The sequence below is a fragment of the Odocoileus virginianus genome, chromosome 27, assembly GCF_023699985.2.
Source record: "Odocoileus virginianus isolate 20LAN1187 ecotype Illinois chromosome 27, Ovbor_1.2, whole genome shotgun sequence".
NCBI lineage: Eukaryota > Metazoa > Chordata > Mammalia > Artiodactyla > Cervidae > Odocoileus > Odocoileus virginianus.
Window position 1 is genome coordinate 39,650,821 of NC_069700.1, and position 17,168 is coordinate 39,667,988.

General features: G+C 46.0%; 1 protein-coding gene across 16 annotated transcripts in view; it reads right to left on the reverse strand.

The window, feature by feature from the left end:
- DST (dystonin) overlaps positions 1-17,168 on the reverse strand; it is a 513,682-nt gene that overhangs the window by 213,171 nt on the left and 283,343 nt on the right. The gene's annotated exons all lie outside the window — the stretch shown is intronic.

Here is a 17,168-nt window from a genome sequence, read left to right on the forward strand (position 1 = left end):
GCTTTTAAATAAAATCAAAACCACTGAAATAAACCTTGTGATTTGAGATATCTGGTCATCTGAAAGGACAGTGAGCAAGTCTTCTTTCTCAGTCGGAAAAAAAAGAAAATGGAAAGATGGGTGTCGCACGGTCTAGGGGGAGGACGAGAGGAAGTTACTGTTTAACGGGCACAGAGCTTGAGTTTTACGAGATGAGAACAGTTCTGCAGATGCGTGGTGGAGATGTTTGTGTAACACTGTCAATGTGTTTAATCCCAGTAAACTGTACACTTAAAAATGGTTACGGGGACATCCCTGGTGGTCCATTGGCTGACTCTGTGCTCCTAATGCAGGGGGCCTAGGCTCAATCCCTGGTCAGGGAAAAAGATCTCTGATGCTGCAACTAAAAACCTGCTTGCCACGGCAAAGACAGAGGATCCTACGTGCTGCAACTAAGACTCCGAGCAGCCAAATAAGTAAACAAATTTTAAATGATTAAGATGGTAATTTTCTGTTACACGCCGCGGCCGCTCAGCATCCGTGATGGATCAGTCCTGGACCCACAGAGATACAAGTCCCCTGATGCTCAAGTCTCTTACAACCCTCCGCACAGAGGCAGCTCTGCCTCAGTGGGTTCAGTCAACCTCGGACTGTGCAGCTTTAGGTTGGTACAAAAGTAATCCTGGCTTTGCACTGTTGAACTCTGCCACTTGATACTGGAATACATTCTTAAGAAATGTGGTTGTGCTATATACATTTTAACACATATTTCTTGTTTTATGTTTTCTGCTAATGAGTTATTACTTGCTTTATTTTATATGTATTTTAGACTTTGAAAATGATGTTAGACAAAAAGCAAACTCGAGCAATTTTCTTATTTGAGTTCAAAATGGGTCATAAAGCGGTGGAGACAGCTCGCAACATCAACAGTGCATTTGGCCCAGGAACTGCTAGCGACCTGCTAGCACAGGGGTGATTCAAGAAGTTTTGCAAAGGAAACAAGTGCCTTGAGGATGAATTCAGCGGCTGGCCACTGGAAGCTGACAACAACCAAGAGGATCATTGAAGATGATCCTTTTACAACGACATGAGAAGCTGCCCAAGAACCCAACATCAACCATTCCACAGTGGTTAAGCTCGGTAAGTGGGTGCCTCAGGAGCTGACTGAAAATCAAAAAAATTATCACTTTGAAGTTTGTATTCTCTTATTCTATGCAACAACAATGAACCATTTCTCAATTGGATGGTGATATGCAATGAAAAGTAGATTTTATACGACGACCAGTGACAACCAGCTCAGTGGCTGGACCGAGAAGACACTCCAAAGCACTTCCCAAAGCCAAATTTGCACCAAAAAAGGAGTCATGGCCTGCTGCTGTTCGGTGGTCTGCTGCTGGTCTGACCCACTGCAACCTTCCAGATCCCAGCAAACCATTACCTAAGAGATGTATGCTCAGCAAATTGATGAGATGCACAGAAAACTGAATGAGCTGCAGCTAGCACTGGTCAGCAGAGTGGGCCCAACTCTCTACCACACCACCCAACCACACACTGCACAACCAACGCTTCAAAAGCCGAATGAATTGGGCTATGACGTTTTGCCTCATCTGCCCAGTCACCTGACCTCTCACCAACTCACTAGCACTTCAAGCATCTCGACACCATTTTTCAAGGAAAACGCTTCCACAAACAAGGGAGGCAGAAAATGCTTTCCAAGAGTTCATCGAATCCTGAAGCACAGATTTTTATGCTACAAAAATAAACTACTTTCTCCCTGGCAAAAATGACTTGACTGTAATGGTTCCTATTTGACTAATAAAGATGTGTTTGAACTTAATGATTTAAAATTCAGGGTCTGAAACTATAATTACTTTTGCACCAACCTAATATTGTAGGTCACCAGGTGGTTGCATCTGCAGATCCCATTACCTATGGATGGATACTGATGACCAAAGCAGTTTTACCACTGCTTTTAAAAGTTTCCAAAAATTATGAAAGACAAATTTTCACATATTTGAGAAAAATGGGCTACACTGAGGTAGAAAAAAGTCAGAGGGCTGTGATTCAGGTGTCCTGTGACTTAGTCCTAACTTGCTTGGACTTTGAACATACATCCAGACACTCATGTCTTACTTCCTGTCTATAAAAAACAAACATTGGGAATCACCAAGAATCATCTAGACTTGCAGTTATCCTGAGAGAGCATCTGGAAAATGTGTGGGGTGCAGGGAGACGCTGGGGCTGCTGCAGCCACATGGTCTGAAGAACCCCAGTGATTTGCCTCAAGTCTCAAGAGAAAATCCTATGAAAATACTTGGGAAGCTAAGTACACAGAGCACGTGTACAGGTTACTAAGAAGTGCTTACGGGAATATAAACCACGCAACGTGATGCAATCAGACAAGGCAGAATGTGGGGCTTTGGTATGCTAATTATAAATAATCCTCCTCCAGCAACAAACGAGCGGTTCATTCATTCACTCAGGATTTAATAAGCATCTACCATGAGTCTGGCTGATAACTGAGGCGTTAAGAATAAAGAACACTGACTCGCATTTCTCTGAATAATTGGTGATGTTGAGCATCCTTTCATGTGCCTACTGGCCATCTGTATGTCTTCTTTGGAGAAATGTTTATTCAGGTCTTCCGGCCATTTTTTGATACAAACTAGTATATATAAGATGGATAAACAACAAGGTCCCACTGTATGGCACAGGGCACTATATTCAATATCCTATGATGAACAATAAGGGAAAAGAATATGGAAAAGAGAGTATATACAGATACACAGAACTGAAGCAGTGTGCTGGACAGCAGAGATCAAAACAACACTCTAAGTCAACCATACTTCAGCAAAAAAAAAAAAAATTTTTTTTTTAAGACTATAGGGCTCTGTATGGAGAGCTCAAAACCCTGAAGGGAGCTGGGGGAAACCAGAACAGCGTGCGGCGGGGAGCATGGGCCCGCACTGTGTCAGGGGAGCCGGGGCCCAGGGGACCAGCTCAGGTCAGGAGCCAGCAGCAGGGACATGGGGGAGACGGCGGGATGAAGGACAGGAGCCGAGGTGATGCCAAATCTCATGAACTTCTTACAGGATTTTGAACGTTTTCCCAAGAACTACGGAAAACCATTCAAATGCATTAAGGAGGATTAAGAGACGAAGTCATCAGCTCTGAGGTCAGGTGGAGAAGAAATGTACAAGGGAGACAGTCCTCTCACAGAATCCAGGGCGAGGCGCGGGAGACTGGCGGAAGGATGCGGCTGCAGGGGGGAAACGTGGTGGGCCCGGCGGTGTGAGAAGGGCATGGGCACGGAGCTTAGCTTCCCACCCCACTTATGGTACCCAGGGCTGGACGCAGGGACCGGGGTCATCAGAGAGGAAGGGGAAGGAGACAGGCCGCCCGGAGATCCACACGTCCACCAGCCTCCAGGAGGCGGGTGCAGAAAGGGTGCCGCAGACAAGCCCAGGAAACAAGAGGAGACCCAGGGCACGTGGGGCTGGAAGAGAAAAAGGGCAATTCACGAAAAAAGGACGGTCAACAGAGTCCAACACTGGCAAGTAAGATGAGGCCTGGGAGGTGTGCCACAGTCATCATAGTCATCCTGAAATCCCTGGTGACCCTAGGAGAAGTAGTTCTGGTGGTTTGAGGGGCCAGGAGCCAGGTTCCGAGTCGGCTGAGCACTAAGGATGGGGGAAGAAATAAAAACAGTGCAGACGACTCTTCCAAGAGGTCTGGCCTCTAAGGAGGTTAAGGCAGTGCACAGAACAAAAGCTAGGGATTAAGGGAAGTTTTTAAATTATTTGCTGTTTTAGGAATGAAAAGGTTTCAGCACGCTTAACATCCAAGGAGAGGCACTTCCCTGGGGGTCCAGGACTTAGGACTTGGTGCTTCCACTGCAGGGTTGCGGGTTCAGTCCATGGTCAGAGAACTAAGATCACACAAGTCACGTCCAGTGAGAAAGACGTACTGAGAGAGACATTTACTAGAATGAGAAAGAAGGTTTCTGGAGCAGCGGTGGACATGGGGTAAGAGGGACAGGCTCGGATAGGTGGTGCCAGGATACCTGTCAGACGGGGGCAGAGCGGGCAAGAGGCATGCAGAGGAAGGCGGGTTTGCTCCTTCGAGAGCCAGCAGGGCAACTCTCCACTTGCTGGCTTCAGAATCCCCTGAAAGCAGGAGTGAGGAAGCGGTGGCAGGGGGAGAAGGAGTGGATGAACAGGCACAGAAGGACGTCTGGGAACCCGCTCTGCAGTCCGCCTCTGTCTCCTCTGCTTCTGTGCTGGGCACGGGCCCCCAGCAAGCAGAGGGCTGGGGTCAGACAGGCCAGGCTCCTCTGGGAAACTGGGGTGAGCTCAACAGCACGGAAAGAAGTAGACAGGACTCTGTGAAGAAAAGAGGGAAGGAGGGAGGGGGAGACAGACAGACAGAGAGAGAGAAAGGAAAGAAGGAGGGAGGGGGAGACAGACAGAGAGAGAGAAAGGAGGGAGGGGGAGACAGACAGAGAGAGAAAGGAGGGGGGGGGAGACAGACAGAGAGAGAGAAAGGAGGGAGGGGGAGACAGACAGACAGACAGACAGAGAGAAAGGAGGGAGGGGGAGACAGAGACAGAGAGAGAAAGGAAAGAAGGAGGGAGGGGGAGACAGACAGACAGACAGACAGAGAGAAAGGAGGGAGGGGGAGACAGACAGACAGAGAGAGAGAAAGGAGGGGGGGAGACAGAGAGAGAGAGAGAGAGAAAGGAGGGGGGGGAGACAGACAGACAGACAGAGAGAAAGGAGGGAGGGGGAGACAGACAGACAGAGAGAGAGAAGAAAGGAAAGAAGGAGGGAGGGGGAGACAGAGAGAGAGAGAGAGAAAGGAGGGAGGGGGAGACAGAGAGAGAGAGAGAGAGAAAGGAAAGAAGGAGGGAGGGGGAGACAGACAGACAGACAGAAAGGAGGGAGGGGGAGACAGACAGACAGAGAGAGAGAAAGGAAAGAAGGAAAGAGGGGGAGACAGACAGACAGACAGACAGAGAGAAAGGAGGGAGGGGGAGACAGACAGACAGAGAGAAAGGAAAGAAGGAAAGAGGGGGAGACAGACAGACAGACAGACAGAGAGAAAGGAGGGGGGGAGACAGACAGACAGAGAGAAAGGAGGGAGGGGGAGACAGACAGAGAGAGAGAGAAAGGAGAGAAGGAGGGAGGAGGAGACAGACAGACAGAGAGAGAGAAAGGAAAGAAGGAGGGAGGGGGAGACAGAGAAAGGAGGGAGGGGGAGACAGACAGACAGAGAGAGAGAAAAGAAGGAAAGAGGGGGAGACAGACAGACAGACAGACAGAGAGAAAGGAGGGAGGGAGAGACAGACAGACAGAGAGAAAGGAAAGAAGGAAAGAGGGGGAGACAGACAGATAGACAGACAGAGAGAAAGGAGGGAGGGGGAGACAGACAGACAGACAGAGAGAGAGAAAGGAGGGAGGGGGAGACAGAGAGAGAGAAAGGAGGAAGGAGGGAGGAGGTGGGGGGCCGGGGAGATGAAGGCCCTGCAGGGCCAGGGAGGAGGGACCCACTCCGCTCACCAGACGCCAGTCCCAGCCCAACCTCGGCGCACCGCCTCACACACAGACGCATGAAGCCGCCTGCGTCAGCTCACATCCGCTCTCAGACACATCACACACACGAGTATGCACTGCTGACACCTCGCTTAGCCTCTGACAGCAGGACAGTCACTGTAACAGGCTCCTGAGGATGACTATGTGGACCGAATCATGTGCAGACCTAGCATATTCTTACTGTTCTTGCTGGGGGAAAAGCACCTCACCTTGGCCCCCGGCCCTCATGGGTGGGTGGCAGGGGGAACCTGTAACATGGTCCTGGCCCTCCCCCAACAGTAACTAGGAACGTGCAGGAGACCCACCCACTGTTGTGTAACTGGGAGCAGACAGTCCCTGATGCTCTTATTTGGGTATACACTGTTGAAGGAACAAGGCCAGGAGCCCCAGGGCAGCAGCAAGCCATAAAGGTAACTTTCCCTCATCTCACAATGAAATGCCTGGCTTTACTCTCAATATTCTTCTCATTTTTTCCTACGAGGCGACTCTCCCCTACCAACAAGCAGAAAGCAAAGAATGAGAAGCACTATAATTCACAGCAAGCTTTGTCAGGACTTGAAGATTAGAATCTAACAGGAGATATCAGGAGACATCTAATGAATTAAGACTCTCCATTCACAGAGAACAATTAACCCCTCACAGCCTCACAGACTTCACGAAATACAAAAAACAGGACTGATATCTTGAGAGAGGAGTAACTTCTTCAGTCTCCATATTTAAGTGAATTTACAGGAGTAAACTGGAAATAAATCTAGGGGATGAATACTGCTGCCCTCCCCGCAAAAAAGCGGGGGGTGGTGATGAATCATCTTATTTACTCTGAGAGAAAATACCAAACTGCTCCCATCAGAAAGCAGCATAAGAATATGAACCTATCAATGACCAGGATAAAAGCGGCCTTGGGACAGGGCAGAGGTGAAGGGCTGGAGAGCGCCGGCCCTCGGCCGAGCGCAGGAGGAGTCTCGGGCTGGGAGGAGGTCAGAGAGCGCAGGGGAGATGGTGAAGGAGCGCTGTGCCAGCTCCACAGACAGGAGGGGTTCCTCCATCAGAGCCGTCCTCTCCTGAGCCCCCCAGTCACAGCCTGTTATCAGGGGGCTGGCAGCGGCCCAGAGGAGGGAAGGAAACTGCCATCTGTGACGCGCCTCCGAAATCTCACCAGACAGGCACAGTTTCATGCGTTATCTGAAGACACCGCCCCCCTTCCCACTAGCATCCCAATGTCTTACATGATCACATCATTCATAAGTGTCCTCACTCACGCGGTCATTTCTCCCCTGAAACTCAACACATACTGTTTAGACTAACAGCTTGTACACCAGACAGAGGGACAGGCAGGCCTGCCATGTCGGCTCCAGCCCAGAGTTTAAAAGCTGAAGAAAATCAACTCTGTGAACAAAGGGGTCAGTTTAAGAAGAAAGCTAAAAACAGGAAAGGGGGTTGGATCTGCTAGGATGCAACAAACAAGTAAGCGAACAGTTCTTTCTCAAAGGCGACGCGTAGGGCCAACAGCCCAGGACGGTGCAGCTCGTAGACCGAAGGCCTACAATTTAAACGACCCACAGATTCTACTTCTGGGAACTTATCCTACAGACGCATTCATGCGTCTGCACAGAGACACATACAAAGTTCAGTACAGTATTTTTTTAGGAGCAATAAACAACGGCCATCAATAGTGCACAGGCATACACGCATGCTCAGTTGTGTCCAACTTCTTATGAACCCATGGACTGCAGCCCGCTTTCAAGGTAAGGCCAGCCAGGGCAGACATCCTCCTACCATGGTTGATTCACTTTTTCAGTTTTCTGACTCCAAAATGCAAGTAGGAGAACTGGGGCTGCGGCTTGCTTCCTAGATACAAGGATCTATTCCATACTAACAGAAGGTTTAGTGTGATAGTGAATTTCTGTAAATTAATCTGGGCATGAGAGCCAGGAACACAGAAAAAAAGGTAATATAAGCACATACTCCTATAAATACTAATATTTACATGCTAAAGTCCCAAAGCTACATGTAAAAATACACAGACAGACACTAAAAACAGTCCCTGGATGCAGCCACTAACTCACACACCTCGCCTGGGTACAGAGGCATCACAAACCATGCATCTAAGATTTTAAAATGTGATTTTAAAATTTGATACAGATTTTAAAATGTGATACCATATACAAGTCACCCACATATACTCTCAAGAGTTCAAAGAGTTTCAAGTTTACCTGGTAAGGGAAATAAGACATTTGATTTTGCCTCACAAACTCACACATTTGTCACTTTAAGAAACAATGAACAACCGTCAGGGCTCACTCTACGCTATGCCTAGCCTGTGGCCACACAAATCTTACCTGTGTGCGCGCACACACACACACATCCTGGTACTTCTGGATCTGCAGCCTCAGGGCAGACCAGGTTCTGAGAGAAAGGAATCTTCTAGTTAACACTAATCCAACTTCCTATGGGAACATTTCAAACCCTCAAGGGCCTCCTCCCAGCATAAACCAGTCCAGTCCAGTTTAGCTTGTAAGGTGTGACTGACTCCAAGTTTGAGGCTGAATCACAGCCTCCAGGTCCTGTTAAAGGAGATGACTAGACCACAGCCCACAGCCTCACAGCCCAACCTTCCCAATTGCAGTGCCTTTAAACAGTTCATAGAATGCAACACCATGATGGTGCTATTAAAGTTTAAGTTCAAATGTAAACAATGAACAAAATCATTGCTACCCATCTCTACACTCAGATGAATGAAAAATTCCTGGCTAGCCTAATTAAAAAAAAATACTTAAATGGCATGCTTCTAAAACACAACCTGTTGCAAAAATACTGACTCGTACTTGGATAACAGATTTAAAACACGCTTGTGAAAAGAATGCTGGGGGCTAAGAAAGAGAGTTAAATACAAGAATGGGATAAATTAAGAACAAAAGGAGGACAAGCAGGAACTAGCGCCCTGAAATGATCTCTTGGCAGAACACCTGCAGGGCTTCAGTCCTGAGTACTCATCAGCGTCTCTTCAAGGGGCCACCGGAGCTCGCCCTGCCCGCTGCGTAGTCTGCTGCTCGTTCTGGCCCGTGGGCACCCATTCGTGTCTCTGCCTGTCACAGAGACGTGTTTTCACGCTGAGAGATGCTTGACGCTGCTGAGTTGGAACTTGGCTTTCATCGGCGTTCCAGGGCAGAGACTGATAAAGTCAGACAAGCTGGGGGCTGAATTCAAGCTGGCATCAGAGTGTTCGTTTTCCGCAAGAAAAAAAGTCCACTTTCCTGTGCCTCTGGGCGTACCTGAGCGCACAGAAGTCTCTGTTAAGCCCTCGGCTGCAACACCTGCCTCTCAAGGACACGCACACTGTCAGGGATTTCACTTCCCTGTCGGTCTTAACTCTTGGTGACACCAATCCACTCTCTAGGAGACACTCCTGAAATCCTGTGGCGACTGATTCTCAGTCAATTCTACTTCCTCCTCTCTTGCTTTCAAGCTCCTTACTCCGAAAATGCTCTGGTGACATCCTTCTGATTTAAGCCCATCAAATCAAAGTCTGCTTTGTTCTTCGTTCAAATGAAAAGTGACTTGTGAGGGCCAACAGTAAGGCTAATTTACCTAAGATCTCTGACCAGCTGAGTGCTGGTGAAAAGGTTTTAACATGCTTTAAAGATAATTTAACTATACAAACAAAACAAGCAGAAACTACTATAGACATATGGTATTTTTATTATCTGAGCCCCCTTTGCATTGAAAACTGAATATAACAAATGAATGTTCCTAGAAGGAAATAGGGACAGATTCCTAAGACAGAAGTAATATGAAAACAATGTATTTATCAGTGACTTATTTAAATAGAACCCACAGAACCAACCCTTGTAATCTCTAAATCATATTACTTTATCACCCTTACTGTTGAAATCAACCAGGACCCTGATGGGCTCCTAAGCACAGAAGCCTTTCTGTTCCTGTTTCTTGCATGGAGGGAACAGACTCTAGCTTGTGCGACCTTCCCTAAGTCCCAAAAGGCAGAAATGAATTTTTTTTTTAAAAAAGCTGGCTTAAAACTCAACATTCAAAAAACTAAGATCATGGCACCTGGTCCCATCACTTCAAGGCAAATAGATGGGGAAACAATGGAAACAGCGATAGACTTTATTTTCTTGGGTTCCAAAATCACCGCAGATGCAGCCATGAAATTAAAAGATGGTTGCTCCTTGGAAGAAAAGCAATGACAAAGCTAGACAACATATTGCAAAGCAGAGGCACTACTTTGCTGACAAAGTTCCGTCTAGTCAAAGCTATGGTTTTTTTTCCAGTAGTCATGTATGGATGTGAGAGTTGAACTGTAAAGAAAGCTGAGCGCCAAAGAATTGATGCTTTTGAACTGTGGTGTTGGAGAAGACTCTTGAGTGTCCCTTAAACTGCAAAGGAGATCAAACCAGTCCATCCTAAAGGAAATCAGTCCTGAATATTCATTGGAAGGACTGATGTTGAAGCTGAAGCTCCAATACTTTGGCCACCTAATGTGAAGAGCTGACTCATTTGAAAAGACCCTGATGCTGGGAAAGATTGAAGGTAGGAGGAGAAGGGGACGACAGAGGATGAGATGGTTGGATGGCATCACCGACTCGATGGACATGAGTTTGAGCAAGCTTCAGGAGTTGGTGATGGACAGGGAGGCCTGGCGTGCTGCAGTCCATGGGGTCAGAGACAGTCGGACATGACTGAGCAACTGAACTGAATCAGGGAAGCGAGGGGATGCAGAGACCAGTGGGGAGCAGCCAGGACACAGCAGTGCAGCCCTGAGACAGGGTTCTGGTTCCTCTCAAGGGATACAGTGTCTCTGAGCTCTTTACAGAACTAAAACCCCCAACAAATGGAAGATGTCAGCATTTTTCATTCCAGAGAAGACCACCTAAGGCCAAATTAAATGGACCAGAGAAGATCATCAAAAGATTACCTGAGAGCAGATTAAAGGATCATAGGCCCTGCACACACCCTTATCTTATCAGCAACCCCCTTTAACCACTGCTCTGAAAGTCCCCACCAGTCCTCCAGGTCAGGGCACACAGCTTTGAGAGGCACAAGCCCACTGTGGTCCCCTTTGCAGGCAAAGCTATAAAACTATTATTTTCTCTTCACCCAAAACTCTGTCGCCCAGACCCGGTCCAGAATGGGGGCACAGAGGCTGAGTCTGGGCATCAGTACCCACCGCAGCGCCCCGGCCCTCCGCCCTGCAGGCTCACAGGACATGTTGAAACTACAGAACAGTCCACCTGTGCCTTTGCTCTCACTGGTACTGTTTTACTGCTCTCTTATCATCTACAATTTTCCTCACTATATGATAGCTGTTGATGCTGTTTTCAGAGATGGCTGAGTCTAGATTAAACAGTTAATGCTGTCCTCATTCATTCCTTACAAGAGACCAAGATCTTAGTTGGCAGTTATATATGATACTATTTATTTGGTCATTTTCTAAGCAGATAGGGTAGGGAAAAAGAACCAGGCAAGGCTTTCTTGGCATAAGAGAACCTATTTTTGGCCTAAGCCATTTTGTGATCTAAGCCTTGCCACCATGCCCTTGAACAAGTCTCAGTAATTAATGATCTTAAGGGAACAAAAGAACATAGAAACTCTGCCCTGTCATCCAGTAAGATAAGTAACAATAGCAAAGATAATATACTAGTTATAAAGACTCCCAGTTCTGTTTCAATGGTAAAGATCAGCCTGAAATGCTCAACCAACAGATAAAACTAGAATCTAAAGGAGGATGATGTTGACTTTTTCTGACCCTAGAGACTTCAATCTGTTGACTGCCCAAGCACCTTCAGGCATATGCAAGTACCCTTAATTTAAAATTTCCCCAGTTACGCTGTCTAGGCTGCTTCTAGAAAGATCCTCAGTGTTTTCCTTACTTGCAGCAAGTAATAATAAATCCTTCCATCTCCCCATCTTGGTTTGGTTGTGTCTTTTGCCTTGACACCCCCCAAGAGGCGAACCCAGTTTTGGGGTAACAATTTCTGAAACCCACTGAGAATTTTCACATCTTTAGTCTTTAAGGACACACTACCACAACTGCGCTTCCCTGGAGGCTTTGACGGTGAAGCATCTGCCCACAATGCGGGAGACCTGGGTTCAATCTCAGGGTTGGAAAAATCCCCTGGAGAAGGAAGTGGCAACCCACTCCAGTATTCTAGCCTGGAAAGTCCCATGGACAGAGGAGCCTGGTAGGCTACAGTCCATGGGGTCACAGCGAGTCGGACACGACTGAGCGACTTCACTTTCACTTTTTCACCACAACTGCTCTGGCCAACAGTTCCATTTCTTGGTCTTTAGTCTGCCTATTGGAAATTACCTAAGTATTTACAGAGAAGTATATGAGGACTTGAGAATCCATAGCAAACATGTCCATTATTAAAAGGGTATCTGATGTGAAGCATATGAGTTACCTTTTGAGCCTCAGTTTAATAATTTTACAATTTGATAATTTAATAGATAACAGTGGAAATAGTACCATCTATTTCACAGGATTGTGACAATTTTGAAAGCTACTAATACTAAAATACTAAATACTAAAAAATAGGCAGGACAGGAACTAATATCTGTTCAACATCCTGCATCTAATTCCTGGGTAACCACTATATGATAGTTACTTTCTTTTCACCTTTATAAAGTATTTTTATCTCCTAAAAACTATAAATCAGTCTTATTACATAAATTTCTCTGTTTTTATTTAATTTAATAGTATTATTTATCATTACTTATTTCAACTAAACTTAGAAAATTAAATTTCTATGGAACTTTAGGAATAAGTGAATTGTATTAAAGAACTGCTTACCAGGGTTAACAAACACACTCTCCACTTTTAAAAGTCATATTCTATGAGGGACACCACTAGAAATACGCTAGACAATTCAAATTAATGTGCCTGACTCACAACTATTGACATTATTCACATGTATATGGAATCTGAACGATGCTATTTCAGGTCCTGTTTTGGACTCTTTAGACGACATTATATACAGTTAGCCCTCTGTACCTGCGGCTTCTGCATCCTCAAATTCAACTAACCACAGATCAAAAATATTTGAAAAAAATTCTAGAAAGTTCCAAAAAGCAAAATGAGTTTTGCTGTGTGCTGGCCACTATGTACAGAGCACTTCCATTGTTTGAGGTCTTAGAAGTAACTTAGAGATGACTCAAAGTATACAGAGGACACGTGAGGTTATATACAAACACTGCGCAGTGGAAGCATTCATATATTTTGGTATCTGTGGGAGAACCCCCAGTGGATACAAGGGCACAATCATACACGAAAACCTTACTAAATCAGTTATGTCAAATAATACTGATCTACTCTTATTTGATGAACACTAGCTATTCCCTTCTCAGCTCCAGGGAAACCTGCACTCTATGCAGGCGCCCCTGCCACCTCAGGGTTCCACACCCCTCTCTCCACCCACTGCCCTGATCAGGAGGTTTCCTGCAAAGCCCTCTGTCCCACCTAAGGTCCTTCTCAGCAAAGGATTCTATAAGATTAGGCTTGGTATCTGAGAAGAAACCCAACCCATGTGCCACCTCAGATCATTTTTGTTACAGAAGTCAAATAAAATCCATGCACATAATAAAATTTGTATCTAAAAAAAGTCCAAAAAGCCCAATTAAGTGGGTGTGTTTCCACAGCGAATCCAAATAGATACATCACAAAATTTAAGAGGATAATTATCAAGGGGAAAACAGCTGTTAAAACACAACTCTATAAATGTGATTATTTCTGCCCAATAGCCAAAACCTAACAGTGATTTCTTAATTGTTTATAACTCTGTCTCTTTTGTCTTGAGTAAATCAAGACAATCAACAATGAAAACCATGTATAAATCAATACCATCTGCTTAATTATTACAGGGACTAGGGAAAAGGTACGCAACTATTTTTTAAGAAAAAAGAAAGGCCCAAGGATTCAAAAAAAATACAGTTCTACAGATGAAAGGTTTCTTCTAGTTAAAGAAACCACAGTAATGATCTAGGCGCAGGATAACTTGACACTTCAGCAACAAAAAAATCTTGTAACCATTTAAACCAGACAGTATTTTTACCATGAATTCTAATAAGGGAAAACAACACACAAGGGAACCGAGTTTCAAGTTAAGGCTGAACACACCACTGCACGCAAAACAGACAATCAACAAGACCTGCTAAGCAACACAGAACCAGTAATCAGTGTCAGTAATCCGTCACACCCAAAGGGAAAAGAACCTGAGAAAGAACAGACACACAGGTTACTGAGCCACTTCATTTTACACCAGAAACCAATGCAACACTGTAAATCAACTGTACGTCCATTAAACAAGAAGGGGAAAAAATGCTAAAGCTAAGCAATGTTCTAAAATGATTACTCGGCCGACACAAAAGTTCAAAATGAATCATGTTCAGAAGAGTGAAATCCTCTCCTCAAGCAAGGTGAGCTCTGAAACATAAACAAGGCAGTGACTTATTTAAGTACAGAGGGGAAAAAGGCACAGCAGGTATACACCGATTTGCATTCATAACCCTTTGTAAGTATTGAAGAGACTATGCCTGCAGACTGTGGCTCTTAAAAGTCAGTCATTTTAGAAGAAGAGCTGGCTTACAAATGCTTTGCTTCTACCTGAAAAACTTCAAAGCAGGGCACAGCCTCAAAACACACCCTGACACCTACCCTCTGGTGTAACCACCCCCACGCTGTCATCCAAAGGCTACGAAGGCCTTTCCGCTCAGGTAGAGTGGGTCCAGCCGTCCAACGGCCTGGGTTCTAAGTCACACGGGACACACAGCGTGACCATCGCGGTGTCATGATCACCACAAAACCCTCTGGCAGCGGGGTCCTCAAGGAGAGCTGTGCTTTATTCCAGACAAGAGCTGGCAAGTCAATCCAGGTTTTTCTTCCTAACTCAGCAACCGACACCCACATCTGAAATGCCGTCCTGTAAAGGAGGCAGGCTGACAGCGTTTAAAGGGGCTCTTGGGTGTGGGTCCACGGGACACTCGGTACAGTGTTACAGACCTCAAAGTCTTCAAAGTAAAAAGAGGGAGAGAGGAGCAGTAGGAAAAGGGAAAAGGAGAATGGGGTGGGGTGCCAGGCAAGCTGCCCAGGTGGGACTCACACCCTGCATCTCGGCAGCACCGTGACCTTGTCAAACTGGAGGGTGCCCATCTGTAACGTGGGCGACGGCAGCTCCTCTCGGAGCTGGAGGAAGGTATGAATGCGACAACATAGAGGAAGCGTCTAACAGAATGCCTCACTGGCAGACAGTTAGCGGGATATTAACTGCTCCATACAGTTATTCTTTTATTTCCAAGTAACTTCGTCAGTTCAGTGAGTTAGAGTTTGGACTTACTGTCACAGGAAGATACTCAGCTCTTCAAAAGCATGACAAACTCCTTGCAAAACTAAGAAAAATAACTGAAAGCAAGAGTTACATTGCTTTCAATAAGGAATTTCTGTGGGTTTCACTTCTCATAAGGCAACAGCGGTGTGCCTTGTAGGAACAAGAACAGCCGCTGGGCACTGGGGTTTGGGTCCCTAGCCCAACACTCGCCGGTTATGTGACCTGAAGCAGGTATGTACTCTGGTCTGTTCCTGTGTGTAACCCGGGAGGATGCCCTTCTTACGGATGCTGTCAGAACTGAGTGAATGAACACACATAAGTTGCTCGGGATAGCACCCTGCCCTTAGTAGGTGCCACGTCAGTGCTAATTCAGACCCAGCAATTCTCACCAGGACACTGTCTACCACCCCAAAGGTGGCCATCATTAAACCCACCTATGCACTGGAGTTACTAGGTGAGGAGGCTGTGACGTAGAAACTGACGAGGCTTCATCTGAACCCTGACCTCACTAATCAGTGCTCTAAGTACACAATCTCGGCCCTCCACCTGTAGAGTCTACATATCAGAGCTTACTGTCCACTAGGTCACTGACAAAATTCAAAGACATACCACATACCACAGCTCTGTGTGTCTGAGTGATGACCTCTGGATAGTGGAAATGTGTTTTTTTTCCCACTGTCTGTATTTTCTAATGCTTTAGCATGCACATGCACCATTAAGACTCAAGATATTATTTTCACTGATATAGACTCTTTACTCATTATATCAGTCTTGCCTAATCCAGGCTTCTCTCCAATAAAAGGTGTGTTAATTGATAGAAGAGTTGTTTGTTGTCAGAAAGAATGTGTAGCTTGTGGTAACTACCACAGTTTAGCTGAGAGAGGCTGAGTAAGTCCTTCTCTGAGCCACATTTCTTCATACATAAAATATGTGGGTACAACAAAGCCTGTCAGGATTCCTGCTGGTGGGATCTTCGTTTCCTGACCTGGGACTGAACCTGAGCCTATGCATTGGCAGCACGGAGTCCTAACCACTGGACCACTCGGGGAGTCAGGATTCCCCCTGGTTCTAATATTCTGTGACCATATTACACTGTTCAGATGGGAAGCAGAAACAACAGGGTATATGCTAAACCCTTACTTGTTCTGGCTTTGCCATACTAGAGAATCTGCTGGGAACTAGTATAGTATAATGATAATCTTCTCATTAATGTACAAATTTATTTGTACAGGTTGTAACGTTTTCTTTCCTGATCACTTTATCTATATTTATGTATTTATTCTGGCTCCGCTGGGTCTTCGTGCTGCGTGTGAGCTTTCCTCCAGGTGTGCGACACAGGCTGCTCATTTCAGTGGCTTCTCCTGTTGCGGAACACGGGCTCTGGGCGCACGGCCTTCAGCAGCTGCAGCTCATGAGCTCGGGAGTTGCGGCCCCGGGCTCCGGAGCGCGGGCTCGGGGGTTGCGGGGGCTCCGGAGCGCAGGCTTGGTGGTTGTGGCCCCCGGGCTTAGTTGCTCCCAGTTCAAACCCATGCCTCCTGCAGATGGATTCTTTACCACAGAGCTACCAGGGAAGCCCGGTTTTATTTTATTAATTATAAAATGATGCTATATATTGTGAAGAATGAGAAAGCTGAACTATAAAAATGTTTTCTCAAAGACCTGCCAATTGTTGAGGCACATATGTGGGACAGAACCTCTGGAAATGACCTGTCTACATGCAGAGGAGACATTTCAGGCTGACTGGCCAACAGATCATTTCCGCTGCTGAAACTTCGACAATGCATCCATCTAGTAAAATCGCTAAAGAAAATCTAGATGTATTCCGTGAAGCCTGGGAATCCCAAAGCAGTGACATGTCAACACTGCTCAGAGAAATCAGTGATGTGTTTGAAGGAAAAGGAGGGGAGAAGCAGAGCTCCCTTTCATTCCCAAAGCCAGTGAAGAACAGCGCAAACCTGAGATCATTACAGCCAGACAAGCCTGACTCCGAGGAGCAAGACCAGATAGCAAAGCTTGGACTCAAACTGGGTTTGCTAACCTCTGCGAGACGAGCAATGCCAACTCTAAGACTGAGAAGTGGGGGGATCAGGAGAATGAGATTGTTCAATATGGATGGAACATGTCCAGTATGGCATATTCTCTGTGTTTATTTACTAGGGGCCACTAAAAACTTACCAAGATTTAATTCATCAACTAGAGGTTTTTGCTGAAGAGGGTTTGAAGCTTGCTTCAAGTGTGTAAGCTTTCTCAAAACAGC